A 16,425-nucleotide genomic window follows, 5' to 3' on the forward strand; every position below is an offset into this window, starting at 1 on the left:
CCCCTTAATTATTTATTTAATTTGAATTTTATTATTAATTATTAAAGTATTATACTTAAATACAACAGAGTATTTTGTGAACATTCCAAACCCCTACCTATTGCCATTATTGATATCGAGCAAAAATCTTATATATAAAAATGGATTTTCAAATGTGTTAGTCGCGCCAAAACTCGAAAACGGCTGAACGGATTGGGCTGATTTTAGTCTTAAAATATTCGTAGAAGTCCCGGGAACGTTTTAAAGTGACACGAAGTTCACCGGGACAGCTAGTAGCAAATAAAAATAAGTTTGTTGTATGAGAGCCCCCTTAAATATTTTTAATTTATTTTGTTTTTAGTATTTGTTGTTATAGCGGCAACAGATATACACAATCTGTGAAAATTCCAGAAGTCTAGTTATAGCGGTTTGTAAGATACAGCCTGGAGACATACAGACGGACAGACAGACATCGAAGTCTTAGTAATAGGGTCCCGTTTTTACCTTTTGGGTACGGAACCCTAAAAATCGTTATTATTCGATAGCGAATGTTGTCTTTTGTCCGGTTTTTAGGCCATACAGGATATCCCTTAGATACGGTATGGTGAGAGCTGTAAACTGTATAGTGTATAACTATGGTCGTATAGTCGTTCACGAGCGTTGCACCCGCCGCGCTAGCTGCTGCCTGCTAGTCGTAAGTCGAGGTTTGCGCGAAATCGACGCGGCGCTCAAACGGCTTTTCAAATACCGTAGTGTTCCATTTTTGACTTTCGTTACTTTTTTAATTTTTTAACATTTTGTGCCAGTGAATTTTAATTATTTTACCGTAACAGCAGGTAACTTTTTAATTTTTAAAATTTATAAGTTTTTGTTTTTTTTTTAATAATTTTTGGCTTTTTAGTATTTTAAATGTTTCTGGAATCGGCTTTCAGTAGGAACATTAAATTCTAATTTCAAGATTATGTAACTAATGCAGTAGTAGAATAAAGAGATGCGGTTTGACCTATATCGCTAAAAATAAAATGAATGTCAACCGAAGCTTCCTAGAGGAAGCAACCTATGCTATGCACTACCTTAGTTTTATATAAATATTTTTGGACTGGAACCAAATCATAAGTTATTTCTTTTTTTTACAAATTACAAACGCAACCGTTAACCTAAACAAAACAAACAATAATACCTATTAATACCCACCCAATCATTAAAATTGATAATATATTAGAATAATATTCTTACTCAAGTAGTTTCGAATTAGATACGTGGATAAAAATAAATAAATCGGCCAAGTGCGAGTCGGACTCTTGCACGAAGGATTACTTACCTAGGGTTACCAGATACAAATTTCAAAAGTCCAGACAAAATTCCTGATTTTCGGCCAAAATTCCTGACACAAGGAATTAATTTGTTGATTTTTTAAGTTTTTCATTTGTCAATGTTGATTTATTTATGTTTATATCGTAAAAAGATAATTACGATTATTTATAAGTTACAGTTTATGAAACACTGTGGAGTTTCATAAACTGTAACTGACGGCGGAACGGCGGCGGCGGCGGACTACTGTGCCTTAAAGCACAAGTACTGTGGTACTTGTGCTTTAAGGCACAGTAGTCCCTAAAATAAGCAGATCGATGTCTGTCAGTACGAATATCGACGTAAAGGACATTAAAATAACATTTATTATCAGCGCGCCTTGTACAGTGGCGGTTACGCGCTCGCCGCGTGCCTTGATAATAGGAAATAAGAGAAAAAACCTTTTGTTTTTAGTATTACACAAATCAAATATATCAAATCGTTTAGGTTACGTTACGACAAATGTACTACATTTTTTGTTTTTACTAGAAAGTGTGTAATTTAGCCATATAATGATTTAATTATGACAAACAGCGTTATAACAGTCATCTTTGAGATTTTTTTCTATCGAGCAGAATTTTTCAAATCGTGTAACTGATTATACCTTTGCGTATAGGAAATTTTCTCAATTTTAAAACGGTACTTTTTTAATACTTAAATAATTAAAAAAATAAACATTATTTAAAAAACTCATTTTACGTAGTTGCAACAACCACATCGCCTTAAGCTTTTTTGTTAAATTGTAATTATAAATTAAAGTTTAGATGGTTTAGTTTAGTGTATAAAATTTTATTGTTCCAAACATTTGCCGAAAATTCCTGACATTTCCCTTTTTTCCTGACATCTGGTCACCCTATGCTTACCGTTATAGAGCAAAAGGAGGCAAATAATCGGCCAAGTGCGAGTTGGACTCGCGCACGAAGGGTTCCGTACCATTATAGAACAAAAATGGGAAAAAATGTGTTTTTTGTATGGGATTATTTATTTAATTTAAATTTTATTATTAAATATTGAAAGTATAAATACAATTGGGTATTTTGTGAATATTTCAGGTGCCTATCTATTGCCATCATTTATATCGAGCAAAAAAACGTTATTTATTTTGTTTTTAGTATTTGTTGTTATAGTATCAGAAATATAACATAATCTGTGAAAATTTTATCTCTCTAGCTGTTACCGTTCTTCAGTTACAGCCTGGAGACAGACAGACGGACAGACAGACGGACAGACAGACGGACAGACAGACGGAAAGACAGGCGGACAGACAGACATCGAAGTCTTAGTAATAGGGTCCTTTAGTCTTAGTAAAAGGGTTTTTACCCTTTGGGTACGGAATACTAAAAAACAAAATTACTTAAATTAGAAACTTTTAAAAGGTATTTTATTAGAATATAATATGATTTATCCTTTAAAAACCAGTTTTATACTTGTAGTGATATAATGTAGAAAGCAATGATGAAATACTTAAACCAGATATGTTAATACCGTGCGCGTTGTGAAGCTTACTAAGCTAAATACGGCCCAATTGGGCCGTCTGTTGTTTAGTCTGAATCGAGCGCAGTCACGAACGTGCCGCGTCTTGTCTTATCTAAATAAATAGAAAATGACGTCGTGCGTGTTTCGAAAATGTACCAATTATAACTCGAAAGTAAACAAAACACATGGAATCTCTTACCACATGTCTTGATTGCAATAAATACCTCGATTATTTACATTTTCAATTATTTTTTCGAACAGTCTGGAAAAACCCGAATTTTCGTCATAGCTCAGGCGAAGAAAGAGACAACGATACGATTCGACGTTTAAAAATAGTCTGTCTGTTTTATGTAAATGGTTTTTCGTATCTTTTGTTTCACTTATTTGTCAAATTTGTCAATGTCTGCAATTTTGAATTTGAAAATTGTTCGGAAGAGATTTGAGCCAGAAAATAGTATGGACGTAACATATCTGTATAAGTAGAACATCATTGGTAGAAAGTAAATATTAATATTAGATACGGGATGTAGGTCATAGAAAGCAACTTAGGGTTCCGTACCCAAGGGGTTAAATCGGGACCCTATTACGGGACTTCGATGTCTGTCCGTCTGTCTGTCTGTCTCCAGGCCATATCATAAGAACCGCCATAGCTAGACTTCTGAAATTTTCACAGATTGTGTATTTCTGTTGCCGCTATAACAACAAATCCTAAAAACAAAATAACATTAATATAAATTAAAACTTATAAAAGGGGCTTCCATACAATAGACGTGTTTTTTTTGTCCTTCTTTGGTCTATATTATAAATAATAGCAACTTGAAATTTTCACAAAACCCTTGTACCTTAATATTTACTAATCAATTTAAAATAAAATTAAGATTTAAGGGGGCTCCCATACAAAAAAAAACATAATTTTTTGCCTACTTTCGCTCTATAACGGAACGGAACCCTTCGTGCGCGAGTCAGACTCGCATTTGGCCGATTTTTTTAAAGTTTTTTTTTCAACAAACAACTTGTAGTAAAATAATAAGTACCGGGGCACCCAAACTTATTTTGTCTACTGCCCACTTTGAGAGCAAATTGTGTTTTGGCGCCCCCTTTGTTTCAATTTAAAATGCATCCCGATGAAATACATCACCCCCAAGCCCCTACACAACACCTCCATATTTTTCTGGATCCCACACCATTTAGACTTTCAGCGCCCACAGGGGGCGTTATCGCCCACTTTGGGAAAGACTGCTACCCTGAATAACCCCTGAATGCCTCGCGTAATTTAGTAACTAAAAAAACCTAAATAAATTTAAGTATCGTTGTCAGTTGTCACCAAATGTACTCAAAATCGTAGCTAATAAACGCGAATTTTTGTTAACGATATTGTTGTTATTCACGATAAGGAATAATATTAATAAAGTAGGTTACTGTGACGGGTGTATCATGCTTCATGATAATTGTTCTGGATCAAATTACTTAATACTATCAGCCGAAACCTATGTTGTCAAAATACAGTGTGTTAGTGTTAACACAGTTTATATACAAATTGCCGATCCGGGCAATTTGTATGGGTATGAAGACGGCATTTTTTTGAGTTCCCAGCATTGTTCTCATAGAAAAAGTTGTTCATTTTGACGGGCTCATTTGATGGTTTCAAGTATATAACGGTGTTTACACTAACAAACTGTATAGAGCACGATAAAAAATAGTGCGTCAAATGACTATAAGAATAAATAATCGGTCAAGTGCGAGTTGGTCTTGCGCACGAAGGGTTCCGTACCGTTATAGAGTAAAAAGTGGCCAAAAATTGTGTTTTTTGTACGGGAGCCCCCCTTAAATATAAGTTTTATTTTGTTTTTAGTATTTGTTGTTGTAGCGGCAGCCGGCAATAGAAATACACAATGTGTGATAATTTCAGAAGTCTAGCTATAGCGTTTCTTGAGATAGAGGCTGGGGACAAACAGAGAGACAAACAGACAGACAAACAGACAGACAGACAGATGGACAGACATCGAAGTCTCAGTAATAGGGTTCCGTTTTTACCTTTGGGTACGGAACCCTAAAAACATAACGTCAAAATTAACGATTTTAACGTTAATTCACAAAAGCCATTTGTTAGGACTGATTCGTCAGTCGTGACTTTGCTTTAAGAGGATACACCAGGGGCTAGAGAAATGAAAAAAAAGTACGTGTAATATCTATAGCTGTCTCCCTTACCCCAAGCCTATACCGCAGAACGCGATAGAGACAACTGCAGAAAATTCGTTGTCCCCTGATTCCTTCTCCAAAACTTAACCGATTTAAGTACTTTTTCATTAAAGATTAAAGAAAGGCTTGAGCTGTGTTTCTATGTTTTTTTTGTATAATCTAGCCAAATCTGTTTTCTGGATGTTTGAACACAGCGGAAAATCTGGCCATATTTTTGGGTTTTTGAACTTTCATATTATATTAATAATTAAATTACGAAAAAAAAACATAGGGACATTGTATTAGTGGCCGTAGATATTCAGGAAAAAAATTATAACTCTACTAGCATTATCCAGGGAGGAAACAGGGGACAACGTTTGTATGGAAAAAAGGGCGGTGTGGACTCCTCTTAAACACAATATTATTATTATCAAATTATCGACTTTGTTCTACTTACAAAAAACTATAATATATTATGTACTAACATCTCCCAATCGGAACCCGGGTGCCGCATAACAATTGAATAATATCTATTTTGTCTGTGATTCCCACGATCGAGATTAGTTCAACAAAAACGAGATAAAAACCATGTTTTATAAAAATATAGTAGCAGGAAGGTGAATTAAGAATGATTTATAAGTTTAATAACCGTAGCTACGTAGAGTTCAAGCTACTGTTTATTAAACATTAAAACAAACATGAACGTTTTTTAACGATTTGTTTATTTAACGTTACTAAGTTCAAAAGGCGAATCGAGGCACGAAACTTTATATAAATTATAAAATTAAAAATATCATAATAATATTATAATATTATCTATATAATTCTGTACTCTTTTAGATTTTTTGTCTATGTACAGAGATTTAAAAAAAACAAAATGAGGTGCATTTTATGTAAATATACTAGACATTTCACGCGGCTTCGCCCGCGTAAATTAGATATTTCACAGACAAATTCGTCCACAAAAAATAGCCTATGATCCTTCACGTGGTCTACTTTTTATCTGTGCCAAATATTCATAAAAATTGCTCCAGTAGTTCGTGAAATAAGCTCTTTCCCCCGTTTTTACACATTTTCCTCTATTTCTTCGCTCCTTAATTATCTTAGCGTAATAAATGCCTATAGCCTTCCTCGATATCTAACACTGAAAGAATTTATTTTTAAATCGGAGTTCCTGAGATTAGCGCGTTCAAACAAACAAAAAAAAACAAACAAACTCTTCCGCTTTATAATATTAGTATAGATTATATTAAGTAATATTATTATTTATTTGTAGAATTGACATTATAGATTTGGCATACCGCATAGGCATGGCAAGCGCCACGGCCCATGACTCATAGTCATAAGTCATGGTGATATCAACCTAATGCAATGTAATTGCTCTGTCAAATTCCATTAATATTATATTTAGGGTTACGTACCCAAAGGTTAAAAACGGGTCCCTATTACTAAGACTTCGATGTCTGTCCGTTTGTCTGTCAGCCTGTCTGTCCGTCTGTCTGTCTCCAGGCTGTAACTCAAGAACGGTAATAGCTAGAGAGTTGAAATTTTATACAGATTATGTATTTCTGTTGCCGCTATAACCATAAATACTAAAAACAAAATAAATTAAATATTTAAGGGGGCTCCCATACAACAAACTTAATTTTTAAAAATATTTTTGTTCAGTATCAATGATGACAACAGGTACAACAACCTGAAATGTTCACAAAATATTCAGTTGTATTAATTATACTATAACTAGCTGTTGCCCGCGACTTCGTCCACGTTACCATAGTAGATCACACCCCAAGTATTAATTATTGTACAAAAATATTCAATATACAGATTGACTTTCCTACGATTTTATTATAAATAGATGTTCCGCGCGGCTTCGCTTGCGTAATTTAGGAATTTCACGCAACCGTACATTTTGCAGCAAAAAATAGCCTATGTCCCTTCACGTGGTCTATTCTTCATGTTTGAAAATTACATAAAAATTGCTCCAGTACTTCATAATATAATAAGCAATTTCATATAATTTCCCCCGTTTTTTCCCACATTTTCATCTATTACTTCGCTCTTATAAGTTTTAGCGTGATAAAATATAGCTTATAGCCTACCCCGATGAATGGGCTATCTAACATTGAAAGAATTTTTCATATCGAATAAGTAGTTCCTGAGATTAGCGCATTCAAATAGGCCCTTTCATATAATTTCCCCCGTTTTTTTCCACATTTTCCTCTATTTCTTCGCTCTTATTAGTCTTAGCGTGATAAAATATAGCTCATAACCTTTCTCGATCAATGAGGTATCTAACACTGAATGAATTTTTTAAATCGGACCAGTAGTTCCTGAGATTAGCGCGTTCAAATAAGCCCTTTCAAATAATTTTCCCCCGTTTTTTTCCACATTTTCCTTTATTTCTTCGCTCCTATTATATTTAGCGTAATAAAATATAGCCTATAGCCTTCCTCGATAAATGGGCTATCCAACAGTAAAAGAATTTTTCAAATCGGACCAGTAGTTCCTGAGATTAGCGCGTTCAAATAAGCCCTTTCAAATAATTTCCCCCCGTTTTTTCCACATTTTCCTCTATTTCTTCGCTCCTATTATACTTAGCGTGATAAAATATAGCCTATAGCCTTCCTCGATAAATGGGCTATCCAACAGTAAAAGAATTTTTCAAATCGGACCAGTATTTCCTGAGATTAGCGCGTTCAAACAAACAAACAAACAAACTCTTCCCAATTATAATATTAGTATAGATGATGAATAGTAAAATTTAAATAAAATTAATAATTAAGGCCGAGCCCAACTCGCCCTTGGCCGGTTTTATTTATTTACATTTAACTTCGCTACCGAAACTATCGATATTATGACCAAGGACTCTGGTCCATTTCATAAAAAGTACTTAACCAGGTGCAAATTTAAATTGGTACGAGTGTTCAACGAAATGCAGTCTCGATGTCGAAATGGTTAGGACCTTTATTTCGGCCTTTAATCTCTGTCATTATGTTGAAACGCATCAAACTGCGTCAATTCGATACTCATTATCGTCGTTCTTATCACAAGCCACATGTTGCCGAGTCTTCACGCAACAGTTCAACTTAACTCTACAGGTTTATTTCGAAGAGATGAAGCTGTACTTGTGGAACACTGGCTCTTCTATGCCTCCCATAGCCATTTTATCTAAGAACTAGCTGTTGCCCGCGACTTCGTCCGCGTGGACTTTAGTTTATAGTTGTTCTCGTACATCGATTGAGTCGTTTACGCGCAAATCAGAAAAGTACATTGTGTGGGAACCGCACATTTTAATCTTAGCGGGATAAAATATAGCCTAAAGCCTTTCTGGATAAATGTGCTATCCTAAAGCACTGAAAGAATTTTTAAAATTGGACCAGTAGTTTCAAAAATTAGCGCGTTCAAATAAGCCATTTAAAATAATTTCTCCCGTTTTTTCCACACTTTCCTCTATTTCTTCGCTCTTATTAGTTTTAGCGCAATGAAATTTTCAGTGCAAGTGATTGTAACTAAGCTTAAAACTAGACAGGCAGGAAATACCAATAAATATTGTCCACAGGCAGGTAATTTTTCACAGTTTATGGCCAGTTGGCTTGTGCAAACGTGTGGCCTCGTGATCTGTCTCCACCTGACGAAACACTGACTCTAGTGGTTGCTTTCTATAACCTTACTTCTTGTCTATAGTTATATTCATTCTAGATTCAGCAATGCGAAACAATATAATATTATACTTCTACTAAAATAACATAAGCATAAATCCATAGTAAAACAAGATATTGTAAGATATTGCTTTAAAGTAATAAAGCCGCCTTTGTGTGCAGTTCAATTAATTATTTTTATATTGTACCTATTTGTATTTGTAAATGTGCACAATAAAGTAAGTATATTTGATGTTTGTTTGTTTGTTATAAAACGGAATGTCTTATTCATTAAAATTAATTAATACAAATTACAATACAATTAAAAACATTTTAGCATTACTGCTGACTTTTAAGTGACTTAAGACCAAAGAATAGCGGAATCCTTGAAAAACCTATTTCTTAGGTAATTTTGATTTTTTAATGATATTCTTCGAGCCTCTGAATATACACATACAGGACTATGTATATATATTATGAATAATTTGAATAAAATATTATTATAATATAATCTATACTATAATATATCATAAATGCGAAAAATAGGTCAGTCTGTCTGTTACCTCTTCACGCCCAAACCGCTGAACCGATTTTGCTGAAATTTGGTATGGTCTATGGACTATGGAGATTATTTCAGTCCCGGAAAAGGACTAAGGACATTAAAAAATATACGGTTCCCGTTCGATAAACGAATTTTGGTGGAAATACCTAGTACTTAAGTACATATTATTTAAAAGTTCAGTAGATCTTATCCTTTAGAGCAGGGGTCACCAAATGGCAGACCGCGGTCCGCATCCGGACCGCCGACCCATTGTGTGCGGACCAAGCATGTCTCCCAAGCCTGCACATTGCACGAAGATGGTCTTCGTTCATCTTAGGACTTCAACATCTCCAGGATTTAATGTCGATATCTATAGCTTGCACCAATATTTCACTCCAAACTTCAGAGAGATAATAATTAGCTACAAAATGGTTAGTTTTCTTATTCATATCTAAAAAATACCTTTGTAATTTCCGTAATTACCTTTATTAACTTAATATTTTTTTTATATAAAATGTGTGGACCGCAAAGGTCATTTCATGTCTTAAAACGGACCCCGAGCGAAATTAATTGGTGACCCCTGCTCTAGAGCCTAGCGGGTACGTCAGGGTACAATCTGATTTTACGATGCATAATTTCATAATTGGCATTGAAATATGGCGAGAAATACTTTTGTAATTATTATAAATAAAATATTTCTAAACGCTTCATATTTTTATCGGACCGTTTGTACAAAACGTGACCAAGATTCGGTGTTGCCACTTGCCAGTTCCGAAATTTTCCAGTCTTCATCGTACCTACTCGATAATTCGTCGCTGTTCTTGCAGCTTGGTAAGCAGAGCTTTGAATTAAAAAAAAAGTTTTATTTCTGACTAGATTTGGAACAAATAATTTCAGAACGTCATTAGTTCATTACAGTGCAGTGCCTACTGCCTACCACCTGCACCGCGACCCCACGTATTTGTGGTAAGATATCATAATCGCATCCACTTTCCTCACTCCCACCGAGTCCCACCTAATTTCACGTAAGATTGAGCAAAAATGTAAGTGTGAGATTTTCTCTTCCTTTATCCTAGATGGGATTGCGTAATTTGTGAACGCCCCCAAAACGCCCCCTACAATGAAAACAGAGTAACAATGAAAACAGAGGCATTTGCTTGCTTGCCTTTCGCGTATATCGAACATCTACGTATTATATAACTAGCTATTTGACATTTTCTAAAAATGATTCCTAGCTAGATCGATTTATCGCCCCCGAAACCCTCTATATGCTTACTAAATTTCATGAAAATCGTTGGAGCCGATTCCGAGATTCCAATTATATATTATATTATTATATATTATATACAAGAATTGCTTGTTAAAAGATATAAGATATGAATTAGTAAATGTGTGTGCAGTATTTATAACCTTGAACTTTAAAAATAGAAAGAGCATTACTAATTAGTAATTATGTTACGGCTAAATCGGTCGTGCGTTGGCAATAATTATTGTTGGCTGAATTCTATAAAATTGAGCAATGGATACAGGAAATGTCGCCATTACAAGCGGACACAGGACATGGGTTTAAGCAACTGTCAACAACAGTAAAACCGATTTGCTGGCAGTTATCTACAATCCTCTTAAACTTGAATATACTCTTTAATCTACCAGTGTTATCTAGCCTCTGCTAGATAACACTGGTAGATTAAAGAGTAAATATGGGGGGGAAGCCAATGTCAATTAAAATTACATTTACATTATACCTTAAAAGTTAAAATACAAAAAAAAACTTGTCCTCGATAAGACAAAATTGTTACGTAATGGAATTGCTATCTTTTGTTAATTTTTGCAACCTTATCATAATATTGTTATAATTATTACTAGATGACGCCCGCAACTCCGTTGCGCCAAAACTCGTTTATCGCGCGGGAACCGTACATTTTTCCGGGACAAAAAGTATTCTATGTCCTTTCCCGGGACTTAAAGTATCTCCATGCTAAATTTCAGCAAAATCAGCTCAGCGGTTTGGGCGTGAAGAGGTAACAGACAGACAGACAGACAGTCAGACACACTTTCGCATTTATAATATTAGTATGGATAATATAGAAGCACTGCCAAAGTTGTAACATTATGATTTCGGAATTCGGACGCTATCATAGTAAAATTTATCTAGTACCTAATTGAATGACAGTACGTGAATACGTCTATCCATCCATTTTTGACATTTCGATTGTCGTCGTAGATGCTATAGTGCTGAAATACAAATCCTCAACCCTACAATGGATGTCACAGCAGCGTGTTTACTACAATAGAAAAATCATCCATTGTTCATTTTTTGCGTACTATATGACTGGATTTCCCAAACCGCTTTTTTGCGTGGCAAGGCTGAAAGCTATTTTATTTTTTCAAGATATCGTTTTTATTTTTGATTTTAAAAGTAAAACATAACTCTTATAATTTGGGCCTATCCTTATTTTTAAAAATAATTATTATTTTCCAAGAAAATAATCATAAATAGCCGATTTCCGATTTTGGTGGCTTGTCGCTGAACTATTTTAATCAATATCTAGACCGATTAACAGAAAACTTGATACTGGATGTCATGGATGGATGGTCGTTTTATATAGTTGACTCTTCATTATATATGAATTTTATTGTACTAACTTCTGTAGTTGAGTTTTTATAACACAGTTAAGGTCTGTCGCAGAGAACTTTTAAATTTTGGTGGGATTTACGAAACGTTGTTTCAATAAAATACCATTGATCCCTTAAGCATAAAAAATACGCCATTTACTTCATTCATCCACAGGCTAACCAGTTTAGGAGGTGGCTGTGGGCTGGGTCGTACCAGTTTCCAGCCAGAAATGAAAGAAAACCGTTTTATCACAAAACCCCCGATTTTATGCAATTTTGGTGTACTTAAATTATCCTACTTGTGGTAATAATAATACTATTGATTCTTGAAGCATAAAAAATACACCATTCACTTCATTTTGTCACAAGCTAACTCGTCTAGGTGGTGGTTGTCGTACCAGTTTCCCGTAAACACCTAATCCCCAATTTTAGTGGAAACAAAAATTTCCACCAAAATTATATAAAAAATGCAAGTAGTTGAAATCCACTCATCTAATCATTCATTACATGTCGTATAACAGTCCAGTTGTTTGCGATACTACGGGTATCATCTACTACGGGTATCATCATGCATAGATTAAAAAAAAACTTTTAGATAGTGGGTTCTAGATATCGATGGCTAAAAATGTTCCAAAATTCCCAGATCTGGTTCATAAGGTACCAAATAACATACTTAATTATATTTTACAAAGGACACAGTAAAATCTTAGTAAATTCGATTGACGCAATAGACTGGTTTTAATTCAAGTCATTAAGGTTCACACCTTGACAAATATAATATTTTTATAGGTTTGGAGGTTTCTCGAAAAGTAGTAATTAGTAAGTACTTACAATTTGGCTTTTATAACAACAACAAATATATTTGCTAATTGTTTTTATTGTTTTTATCCTACTCCACCTTAAAGACAAGTTTTTTAAGTGCAATAATTTCATTGGCTTCTTTTTTTGTGTTTACGCAAACGTAAGTATACTCCATTACAATAATTCATCTTTTGACATGTTTTGAACGATAATATTATTTGTACGTTTCCTTAAGATAATATTAAATCGTACCGGTGATACAGGCTCAATTATTATAGGGATAGACTCTCCGCGCGGCTTCGCCCGCGTAAATTATTATTTCACAGACAAATTAGTCCACAAAAAAGTCTATGATCCTTCACGTGGTCTACTTCTAATCTTTTAATTTTTTTTGAATTGAAAAATTGCTCCAATAGTTCGTGAGATTAGCTCTTTCAAATAATTTCTCCCGTTTTTTCCACATTTTCCTCTATTTATTCGCTCCTATTAGCGTCATAAAATATTCATTTTTAATTAGCAGCCCGAAAATAAACTTTCATGTTTATAACTCAAGAAATGACGGACTTTCATTTGAACTTTTAACCCCAATTTCACCCCCGTAGGGGTAGAATTTCCAAAATCGCTTAAATACGTATCCATTCATTTTTAATAAGTAGTAAAAAATAAAGTTTCATGAAATGACGGACTTTCATACAAACTTTCAACTCCTATTTCACCCCCTTCGGGACAAAATTTCCAAAATTCCTTCTTTAGTGGGTGTCTACTGTCTACTTAATAAAACAACCCTACTCACCAAATTTCGTGGCTGCAACTTTAACAATTTTTGCTCAGCGATGATGAATTAGTCAGTCAGTCAGGACTCAGGACATGTTATTTTATATATTAGAAGTATAAATAATGTGGGCTAGACCCAATAGAAATAAACAATAGTTTATTGAATTACGCGCATTAGCTTTATCATGATAAAAATTACCATCTGCTCCGAATTTTATACCATTTTTAATCGACTTCCAAAAAGGAGGAGGTTATAATTATATTGTATATTTGGCTGTGGCCTGTGGCACAGAATAAGTATAGATCTCAAAGGGCTGTGGATACATATATTTTTTATTAGTTATGTTATCATCTCCGCATCATTAATTTTACTAGTTCAGAATAATCTGATAATATTTTCGTACATATAATAATATCAAGTTAATGTTGTATATTAATCAAATTAAATAGTTTTAACTCAAGGTCAAGGGTAATTTATGTGCATAACATCCAGTTTACAGGTTTCTTAATGAGAAGTTTATACCAGAAGAGCATTTCAAGCCAGTTCACTAAATTCAAATGTTGTAGTTGAAGGTAAAAAATGTTCTAATTTAGTTGAAGGTTTTCGGTCGTTATAAAAATTTGATTTTATTGAAGTCATGTGATCAATGATCATACTTGAATTATTTGATAGTGACATCATCTCAATCATCCATTTTTTCGGAATAAAAAAATATCCTATGTCATTTCCGGCCGGGACTCAAAATATCCTTCGCGCCCAAACCGCTGAACTGATTTTGCTGGGTATGTACTTTGCGTCCCGGGAAAGAACATCAATGGATAGGTACTTTTATCCTGGAAAAATGTATCTTCTCGCGCGATAAACAAATGAGTTGCGGGCACTACATTATAAGTTAAGTATAACTCTGTAGCTCTACCATGAGTTTAAAGCTATAGTATTTTTCGATACTCGATACCGGCTACCGTAAATTTTTAGTATGGCAAATTTTACAGCGCCTCTAGCGGTTACTTGAGAAACTAAAATCGCCATACTAAATATTTACGTAGTCGGTATCGAGTATCGATAAATACTATAGCTTTAAACTCATGGTAGAGCTACAGAAGTATTACTCATAATACTTGCAGCGAAGCCGCCAAACAGACAGATCATTATTTATACATTAGAAACATTGTTATGAAGTGATATATTGAGTCTCACGATGATTATCATCTCCTGCACAACTCAAGTAAATATTATTATAATTATTAAGTAAATATTATCACGACTCGCTATGCATTTTAAAATAATTTACGGACTATGTTTTTGTTTGATAAAATGAAAATAAATACAACTGAGCATGTTGTCGCAAATGTACATGGTTACCAAAACTTGTTTTGAATTTTTTTTTTGTAAATCTGCTGAAAAAAAATCAATTTTTCATCAAACGATTTTGTGTCTGGACTATCCTCGTATCTCGTCTCATTTATCTCACATTTTTTACTGCTAAAAAATTAAAATACGTTTAATTGCGTTATTCAAGTAGTAAAACGGTTGTTATTTTATCGACCATTTTCCGTTTCTAATTAATTATAATACCTCGAACGAATAAAAAACTTTATAGACATGAGTATGACAGATCATTATCATATCTTGAACTTCAACCTGGGTTATTAAATATAGTCTAATTGCCATGGTATTATGTTGTCATATGTTACCATACAATGGCTATAATTACCAGTAAGATAATGTGATAACACTTATCTCATCACAAATAATGCTCCAGATCAAGTCGATTTACATCAAAGTTCAAACGATCTTCTATAGGGAACGAGCTCAACAAAGGTGTTGCCAACCCGAAACTTGTGCCTGTACTAATTATTTACTTAAAAATTGTTGCCAATTATAATATGGGTCTATCAGAATCTTTGACAGCAGATTTTCAAAAAATATCCTTGATCTTTGGATTTTATATACTTAATATATTTGCATGTTTCACACACAGAATCAGCCGCTATAAGGAAAAAAAACCGGCCAAGTGCGTATCGGGCCACGCGCAATTAATAGGGTTCCGTTTCCGTTCCGTTCCGTTCCGTTAAAAATCCGGTATTGCTAGAGTCAATTTATTTTCTTACTTTTTGCCATCAGATTCTAGTAGACCTAGCATAGTTCTGCGTTCTTTTTTGTTGTAAGTTTTTTTTGTTACAATGAGAAAAAAAAACCGGCCAAGTGCGAGTCGGACTCGCGCACCGAGGGTTCCGTACAAACCTGCAAGGTTTACAAAGTAACTACTTAAAATTTTAAGCTTTTCGGAATTTTTCTGTTACCTGTGCTGTAAGCTATTGCTTCTTACCAAATTTCGAGATTCTATGTCAACGGGAAGTGGTCTTTAGGTTTTAATTCCCTTGCGTGTAGTTGCGAGTTTCAAAATATGCGGTATCAATGGTTGTACTTTTGCGTTTTGCGTTTTTGCGTTGACTTAGAATTTTTTTTTTTTTCACGGGTTAAAGGCAATTAGATCTAAGTATTTGATATGAATTTCAACTTGATAGCTCTACGCGTTCATGAGGAAAAAAGTAATAAGTTTATATTTATTAAAAAATATATATTTTGTAATGTAACTAAAAATTTAAGGTTTTCGGAATTTTTCCTTTATGTGTGCTATAAAACGTTGCTTCATGCCAAATTTCAAGATTCTAGGTCGACTGGAAGTACCCTTTAGGTTTTGATTCCCTTGCGAGTACTTGCGAGTTTCAAAATATGCAGCTTAAATTGCTGTTTCTTTTGATTGCGTTGACATAGAAGTTTGATTTTGTTACAGCTTAAAGGTATTATAGACCTGAGTATTTGGTATGAATTTCAATTTAATACCTCTACGCGTTTATGAGGAAATGGGTAGTAAGTTTAAAATTATTAAAAAAAAATATATTATGTGATGTAACTAAAAATTTATGGTTTTCGTAATTTTTCCTTTATCTATGCTATAAGACGTTGCTTCGTACCAAATTTCAAGATTCTGAGTTCACGGGAAGCACCCTGTAGGTTTTGATTCCCTTGCAAGTGTCGAAAATTTGCGGCATAAACGGCTGTAT

At 34.1% G+C, this 16,425-nt stretch overlaps 1 protein-coding gene across 1 annotated transcript in view; it reads left to right on the top strand.

Annotated features, from left to right (window-relative positions):
- Positions 1–657: 657 nt before the first annotated feature.
- Positions 658–16,425, top strand: part of LOC121739969 (ATP-binding cassette sub-family G member 1-like) — a 65,811-nt gene continuing 50,043 nt past the window's right edge. Inside the window, exon 1 of the mRNA XM_042132630.1 lies at positions 658–815. The gene's annotated coding sequence lies outside the window, so the exon portion shown is untranslated. The remainder of the gene's footprint in view (positions 816–16,425) is intronic.

The sequence above is a fragment of the Aricia agestis genome, chromosome 2 (assembly GCF_905147365.1).
Source record: "Aricia agestis chromosome 2, ilAriAges1.1, whole genome shotgun sequence".
In the NCBI taxonomy this organism is placed as follows: Eukaryota; Metazoa; Arthropoda; class Insecta; order Lepidoptera; family Lycaenidae; genus Aricia; species Aricia agestis.